Genomic DNA, 9,303 nt, shown 5'->3' with positions numbered 1-9,303 from the left:
AGTTGGATGGGAAGAAAATTCAAATGGTACTCCCTTTGTACATTGGAGAGACTGGGCACAGACTGGGAGATCACTTTGCGGAGCGCATTTGCTCAGTCAGCACCGGTGACGGGGACCTCCCAGTGGCCAACCAATAAGAGGTGCTCCATCGCACCCATACCTCCTCCTCCTCCAGAGGAGGGGCTACGTGGGTCCACACCAGCAGCAGTTGTTACCTGTTCCATTCAGCAGTGGTCTTCAAACTGCTCCCCTAAACGCACATTCCACCTTAAGTAATCCCTATACCATCAGTGCTCTGTGATTAGTAAAGGGTTGCTTAAGGTGGGATGTGGGTTGGAAGAAAAAGGTTGAAAATCCCTGTTTTAATCGACCCTCATTGATTCGTTATGTGCATGGTTTCAGAACTCCAAAGGAAATGGGCCAAGGACAATTTTTCTCAAGCACCAATGACATAGGGATGACTTAAAGTGGAACATGAGTTTGTTTGAATTAAAAGGTATAGGTTGATCGGGAATAGATACACTTGTGGTCTTGGTGAGGATATTGCTTAATTCACTGAGAAGACAAAATAAAGAGTTTCGGCCCAAAATGCTGACCGTTCTTTTTCTCCCATGGATGCTGCTCGACCTGCAGATTTCGTCCAGCAGATTGTGTTTGGCTTTAGATTCCAGCACCTGACGTCTCCTGTGTGTCTCCAGAAAATAAAATCCACTTGGTTACAAATGGCCTGGAGATTTCGATTCGGATTTCAGATTTATTGCCAAGAACATACATGATATCACATACAACCCTGAGATTCTTTTTCTGAGGTTTAGTTGCTGTTGTTAAATGTTTTGATGTCAGTGATCTCCTCTGGGAAATCCCTAGAGGTTTCTCCCATTGACTTTGTCCAAAATGCAAAGAGGGAGCTGTCCCAGGATGAAGAGCTGTTTCATGCCACTCACAACTGGGGCGACTCTTTTAAAGTGTCTCCTTATTCCTGCTTACTCAGAGTTGTCTTAGTCAGAGGCTTCATCTGTAAACTTGGGGGAAGGGGGGAGGGTTAATTATCGATAATGTTATTCTTCATCTTTCGGGCGGCTCCGTGGAAGGGGAGGAACCTGCAGATGCATCGAAGGTTAAACGTTTTCAAAGAATGTGACTGAAATAAAGTGCTTCAAGGTTTAAATATTCATGCAAGTGAAGTTTGTTCAGTGTAAGTACAGTCTAGTATTTTTGTTTTTTAAACTGTTTATTCTTAATACAGGTGTATTAGTTATGCATTGTAAGAGTAAGTCTCAAGCAACCAGAAAATGCACTTATCCAGAAACTACCAATCCTCACAGATGCCAGATACTGGGGGTTTTATTGTACAACTCTTCCAAAGGTTGTAGGAACAGGGAACATTAATTTTTGATCAGGGGTACACAGATTATTAAAGTGTATAGAGAGATTTTTTTAAAAATCTGGGTTCACAAAAGCAGAGAAGTCAAACTGATAACCTACAAAAGCTGGATTGACCACAACTGAAGTCTTGATCCAGTTCTGGTCAACATGCTGTTAGAACCATTGGATGGTCCAGGATAGGAGAGAGGAAAGCTATCTTTGATTAGTTCCAAGAATGAGACATTTCAGTTACATGGGTAGGCAGGAGACACTCTGGCATTTGTCAGTACAGAGGTGGGAGAACCATGGAGTCACATAGCCCTTCAACCCAATTCATCCGTACTAACCAAGGTAGCATTCTGGATGAGTCGCACTTGCCTGCATCTTTCACGGTCTTCAACCCATTACCATCAATAAGAAAGTCCATCAAAATCAAGACTGCTGGGGTGGGTAATAGTTTCTTCCCAGAGGCTGTGAGACTGATGTTGTAACAGTGAAAATCATCCCAAATTTTTACATATCTATTTTGATTATTCATGTGATCATCGTGGGAGCAGGAATTCCAAAAGTCTTTACCTGGAGAGATGTGGGAAAAGATTCTCAAACTAGTTAATACTTCATCAATGTGTGCTAGACCCTCTCTTATTCCATTTAAGGTCATATATAGGACTCATACATCCAAGGACAAGCTTGCCCATATTTTACCCAATTTTAATCCGATCTGTGATAGGCGTAATTCGCAAGTGGCTTCATTGACCCATACATTTTGGACCTGTCCGGTTCTGGAAAGATGTCTCTTTCAGCCAACCAAATCCCTTCACTGCTCTTTATGGAGTTTTTGGAGCAGATGTCAATCATTGTCCGGCTTCTGCTCATCGGAGGATCGCGTTTACCACCCTGATAGCTAGGAGAGCAATTCTTCTCTATAAGGAAGGACCCCACTCTGCCTAATGTAGTTCATTTTGTTTTCTCAAACCACGGCCTGTTTGAACTTAAGAGAAAATTAGAAGTGCCACATTTGATCCCTCTGTTAAATTTGAAGAAACTATACAATATTTTTGTATTTTATAATTTCTTTGATTTATTGTCCCTTCCTGATACTAGTTGAGTTTCTCTTTTGGTTGAGGACCAGGCTTCCTATGTTTAATGAACACTGATCCAAGGCTTTCCAGTTGATTTGGTGCTTTCTCTTCTTCGTTAGATTAGGACAAGGGGTTTTACTAGAATGTGATTTTTTTTCTTTGCTTTCTTCTCTTTGATGGGATCGGGGACTGTTAATATGCGCTGATTGATGTATATTGTGATCTTTTTAATTATGTATCCTTTTTCTCTCCATCCATTGATTATTGCCTGTTAAAATCAATAAAAAGATTGAGAAAGAGAGATTATTTATGTGATCTTTGTGTCCTCTGTATTGCGTGCACTGTGGCCTGGAGGGACGCTGCTTTGTCGGGTTGTCTATGTACAATCAGATGATAATGAACGCTGTCCGTCGGAACCGTTTTGAGGGACAGCAAACGTTGCAGTGCAAGCCCTTTGGCCCATGGTGTTGTGCCGATCTATATAAAGCCACTTCACAAAAATCTGACCCTTCCCAACTCCCTGAACAGTCAAGGGTTACGGGGAGAAGGCAAGGGGAAGGAATGACAGAACAGACTTGATGGGCTGAATGGTCTGCTTCTGCTCCGGTACCTTGTGGTCTCACACACCCACAACCCTCTATTTTTCTTGCATCCCCATGTGTCTATCCAAGAGTGTTCTAAATGCCCCTATTGGACTAGCCTCCACCACCGCCCTGGCAATGCATCCCAGGCACCCACAACTCTTCTGTGTATAAAGGTTTTGTAGAAGATTCAATGTTGCTCCAGACAAAATAAATCAAGAAAAACTGTGCTCTTATTTCACATCTTTTATCCACGTTCCTTAATAATTTTGGTAACGAAAGTCAATCTGCATCATGAACAATTGGTTTATCATCAATTGGTCTTTCTGGAAGGGAATTTGTAATTTTTCATTGAACTCTGTACATAGAAATGTTTTCAATCTTACTCTTAAACAAAAAACAAAATATGGTGGCCCTTCCAGAGCTGCTGTGGACCCAAGCGAGCGGGGACACCGCGCTGCCGCTGGTGTTGACCCGGGAGTGTGGAGACACTGCACTGCTCCGAAGGCTTCATCTCCCCGTCCTCATTCCAGTGGCTCCATAAAGGTTTAAATGGCCTGTTAAATCTTGTGACCGCGGTGTCTGTGGCCAAGATGGAGGTACCTGTGCTCGCCCACAGCCACGCAGGGAGAAGTGGACCGGCATGGGGCACCAGTTATGGCGAAAAGGAGAGGCAGAGAAGATGACCCCACTGGATGGTGACCGTGGCAGTGGGCCAGCGAGGGGCTCAGCGGCTGAGAGCCCCACACAGGCTGCAGGCGGCTTGTGGCCAGAGGATCAGAGCCGGCTGCTGGAGATGGGCTGATGGGAACCTGAAGGCTTACCGATGGTGTCAGAGGTTTGGGTCTGGGGCTTGGGAGGCCGAGGGATTGAACTGAGGTTTGTGTGGCTGCAGAGGCTACGGGAGGCAAATCCACGGACACTCAGTGTCTCTGAAGGGACTCTCTTTTGCTTTTCTTTCTCTTGTACTGTAAGGGGAGCAGGATGACTCTAAGCACAATTCTTTGCCTTACAGCAGGCAGAAAGCAATTTTGTGTAATATTAGATACTATTTCATGACAATAAAGAAATCTTGAAATACTTGGCTCTAATTGTAGGACCAGCCCTCTTTGTTCGGAGCAGCTGGAGCCTCTCTCTATGTCAACCTTTATCAATAACTGAGGAACCTCAGTTCAGTCACTCCTGGCAGACTTTCATAGTTTTACCAAGATGAAGGGAGTTACTGCTGTTGGTGTGGATCTCGCAGACAGGCTGATGACTGGAAAGAAACCGATGTAGTGGCTGCTACACACAGAAGAGACCACTAGACTCGATGGGGTTTCCAGTAGAACTCTTTATTTGAATTTCGCGTGCACCCCTTTAAGGCCAACGGGAGTTCTACCCCACGCAGCAGTGACGTCATCACGTGGCCCGGGACGCGAGCAGTGGCCTATGCCATGAGGCAGTGAGCAAGCCCTGACGGCGCCATCTTCTGCAGCTGCCCCATCAACGCGACGGTACAAATGGGGCTGGTTTGCTCACAGAGGTGTGCGCTGCCACACTGGGACATTTCTCTGGAAAGCCATACAGTGAAAGTCAAACTCTGTGCTGTACCCACCATGCTCTGGAACTGTCAGTGTCTTGCAGTATTGTGAGAGCTGAAAGTTTCCCTGATGTTATTGCTAATAATATTTTTTTAAAACTGCCGAGGTTGGCTAAGTATATATATAGCGCAATGTAAAACGGTCAGATTGCCTCGGTGAAATGAGCTAATATATATGCCGTCGTTTAACTTAAACAGCAGAGTAAAAATAAAGCCCAAAATGCTTTGCTAAGCAAAACAGTGGATAAAGGTTGTTCATATTATTGTCTGGCCTGCTTGAAGTGAAATCGGAGTAGAGAATGGAGCATTTTAGCCAATATGATAACAAATTTCCAATTTATTTCTACCCTCTATTGGCTGAAAGACATTATTGCTGGGGAATTGTTCTGCAACGTCATCAGAATCTGTGTCCTAAAAGACATTTCTCTGTTGCAGTCATCCAGGGCACTCAGTGCATTTCTGGCCATTGCACCTTGTGGCAGCAGGTAGCGATCTTAAAGGGAACGCACCTGTCCAAGGTCAGACTTGCACGGCAATTCTGTGGACTGGCTTACATGCTGTGGATCACAGATTACAGATGCATCAATTTATTGAGAGGTGTCAAGATTACACAGAGAGAAAGATTTGTTTTATGTTTTAATTTTAATATTTAAGTCAAAGGTACAGCCTGGTAACAGGCACTTCTGCACAGCCCAAATGCTCCCAGGTGACCAGTTTTAATTTCTTTTTAAACATAGACATACAGCGTGATAGCTCATGCTGCCCCAAATACCCCAATTAACCTACAGCCCCCTTACGTCTTGAAAAGTGGCACAGTTAGCACAACGCCATTACGGCGCCAGCGGTCGGGACTGAGGTTTGAATCCCATCCTGTCTGTAAGGAGTCTGTACGTTCTCCCCGTGTCTGCGTGGGTTTTCCCCGGGGGCTCCGGTTTCCACCCACCCTTCCAAATGTACCGGGGGGGTGTAGTTAATGGGGTGTAAATTGGGTGGCACTGGCTCAAGGGTCTGTCACCGTGCTGTTTCACAATTTGGTCGTGAGAGCCCGAAAGCTTCAGTACCTCTTCGCGGATGACAGGAGGAAGAACAGATTGCAAGAGGGATGTGTGGAGTCCTTCACGATGTTTATGGCTTTCCACAAATAACAGCTGTAATAAATGTCCATCATGGCAGGGAGAGAGACCCCAATAATCCCCTCAGCCATCTTTACCATCCACTGCAGGGACTTGCATTCTGGGATGGTGCAGTTCCCAAAATAGACAGTGATGCAGTTATGCTGGAAGCTCTCAATGCATCCCCAATAGAATGTAATGAGGATGGAGGGTCGAAGCTGAACTTTCCTTAACATCTACAGGAAATAAAGGTGCTGTTTGGCCTTCTTGGCAATGGATCTGATGTTGGTGGACCAGGAGAGATCCTCCACCAGGTGCATGCCAAGGAACTGGTAGTCTTAACTACCTTGATCTCAGAGGAGTTTTCACTTTCCAGAGATGTGTGGGGTTAGTTGGTTGATTGGAAACAATGGGTGATTTTGGGTGACGTAGGCTTGTGGGCTAGAAGGACCAGTTACCGTGTTGTATCTCTACATTAAATTTTAATTCCATGCATCTTTTGCCCACTGGACTTCCATGAGCAAAGAATAGAAACTGCGGTAGTCTTGCTTTGAAAAGAACCCCTTGGCACCCACCCCTGTGATCACAAGAGATCCTCCACCTGCACCCACACTTCTACCCTCACCACCATCCCTTCCAAGTGAAAAGACGCTTGCCTGCGGTGCTCCCACTGTGGACTCCTCTACATCGAAGGGGCTGAGCGCAGACTGGGAGATCGCTTCATTGGGCACCTCGGCTCTGTCCGCCACAATAGCGTGGATCTAAGAAGGACTATAATCAGGAAACAGAGCAGTTGGAAAGGGTAATAGTAAATATAGAAAAAGAATTAGCAATGAAGGAAGATACAACTAAAAGAAGAGAATTGGCGGATAAAAAAATAAAATATGAAACACTACAAACATATAAGGTGGAGAAGAACATAATGAAGACAAAACAGAAATATTATGAACTGGGTGAAAAAACGCACAAAATCCTAGCATGGCAGCTTAAGACAGAACAAGCTAAGAAAATGGTATTGGCATCAAGGAAAAAAGACAAACAAATTACATATAATCCAAAAGAAATTAAGGAAAACTTTAGAGAATTCTATGAACAATTATACCGAACTGAAAACGAAGGGAAAGAAGGGAAAATAGATGAATTTCTGACTAAAATTGAACTACCAAAACTACAAATAGAGGAACAAAATAAATTAACAGAACCATTTGGAATAGTAGAAATACAAGAGATAATTAAAAAATTACCAAATAATAAGACACCAGGAGAGGATAGATTCCCAATAGAATTCTACAAAACATTTAAAGACTTATTAATTCCACCCCTCCTGGATGTAATCAACCAGATTGATGAAACACAAAGCTTACCAGATTCATGTAAAACAGCAATAATTACAGTAATACTAAAGCAAGGGAAAGATCCACTCTCACCAGCGTCATATAGACCAATATCTTTACTAAACACAGATTATAAGATAATAGCTAAACTATTAGCAAACAGATTAGCAGAGCATGTACCGAAAATGGTAAATTTAGACCAAACTGGATTTATCCAAAAAAGACGCACAACAGACAATATTTGTAAATTTATTAATTTAATTCATGCAGTAGAAGGAAATAAAGCACCTACAGTAGCAGTTGCTTTAGACGCAGAGAAGGCCTTTGACAGAGTAGAATGGAATTATTTGTTCAAAGTATTGCAAAAATTCAGTTTACCGGAGAAGTATATTAATTGGATTAAAGCATTATATAAGGGACCGTTAGCGAAAGTGACAGTAAATGGACATGTATCAAAGCAATTTAACTTAAGCAGGTCAATGCGGCAGGGATGCCCACTATCACCTTTATTGTTTGCGTTAGCTATAGAACCACTAGCAGAATTGATAAGAATAGATAATAATATAAAAGGAATAAAAATAAAAGACAAGGAATATAAAATCAGTCTATTTGCGGATGATGTTATAGTGTACTTAACAGAACCAGAACTATCAATAAAATAATTATATAAGAAATTGAAGGAATATGGAGAAGTGTCGGGTTACAAGATAAACGTAAATAAAAGTGAAGCAATGCCTATGAATAATGCGGATTTCTCAAAAGTTAAGAAGGAATCTCCATTTAGATGGCAAATGCAGGCAATAAGATACCTAGGTGTAGAAATAAACAAAAATCTCGGCCAACTATATAAACTCAATTATTATCCACTAATGAAAAAATTACAGGACGATTTAGAGCATTGGAAATATTTACCACTAACACTAATAGGAAGGATAAACTGTATTAAAATGAACATTTTTCCAAGGATATTATACTTATTTCAGGCATTGCCAATACAACTGACAGAAAAATTCTTCAAGGAGTTGAAGAAAATAATAAGGAAATTTTTATGGAGAGGGGGGAAACCGAGGATAGCACTAACAGAATGGTATAAACAAGGAGGCTTACAACTGCCAAACTTTAAAAATTATTATAGAGCCGCACAATTAAGATACCTATCAGATTTTTATCAAACAAGGGAAAAACCAGACTGGATGAGATTAGAATTAGATAAAATAGGGGAAAAGATACCTGAACACATATTATATAAATGTGATGAAAAATTGGTACAACATAGAACTTCTCCAGTATTACATCATCTCCTCAATATTTGGAAGAAGATTCATGTAGAAAGAAATAAAACAAATTATCAATTACCAAAACTAATATTGACGCAAAACAAGTTACTCCCTTTTACAATAGATAACCTTTCCTTTAGAGAATGGGAAAAAAAAGGGATTAAAAGAATAGAAAATTGTTTTTCAGGAAATAGATTCTTATCCTTTGAACAAATGAAAGATAAGTACAATATAACTCAAGATACAGCGCTGGCATATTACCAATTGAGATCCTACTTGAAGGATAAATTAGGAAGCAGTTTGAGTTTGCCAGAGGCAAGTAACCTTGAATATGTGATTACAGATACAATGATAATCAAAAGATTTATAACAAATATGTATATTAAACTGCAAGAAAAGGAGAATGAGGAAACAAATGGTAAAACTAAACAAAAATGGGAACAAGATTTAAATATAAAGATAAAAAAGGAAATATGGGAGAAATTATGTTCTGGAACGATGAGAAATACAATAAATACGAGGCTACATATGATACAATATAACTGGATACACAGACTATACATTACACCTCAAAAGTTAAATAAATGGGACCCAACAGTATCTGATAGATGTTTTCGATGTAAAAAAGAAATGGGAACAACAATTCATGCAATCTGGACATGTGAGAAAGTAGAAAAATTTTGGGAAGATCTCAATCAGATATTCAATAAAATAACAGAAAACAATATACCAAAGAATCCAGAGATCTTTCTCCTAAGTAACATAAAAAACTAAGAATTTGGAATTGATTTGGAGGATGCACAAAAAAGATTTGTTAAGATAGCTCTAGCCGTAGCAAAAAAATGTATATGTCAACCTGGAAATTGGAAGATAATTTGAAAATACAACAATGGTATATAGAGATGAATAAATGTATTCCATTAGAAAAAATAACATATAGTTTAAGAAATAATATTGAAATATTCGAACA

Source organism: Narcine bancroftii, chromosome 13, assembly GCF_036971445.1.
Source record: "Narcine bancroftii isolate sNarBan1 chromosome 13, sNarBan1.hap1, whole genome shotgun sequence".
In the NCBI taxonomy this organism is placed as follows: Eukaryota; Metazoa; Chordata; class Chondrichthyes; order Torpediniformes; family Narcinidae; genus Narcine; species Narcine bancroftii.
This window is presented reverse-complemented; position numbering follows the sequence as displayed.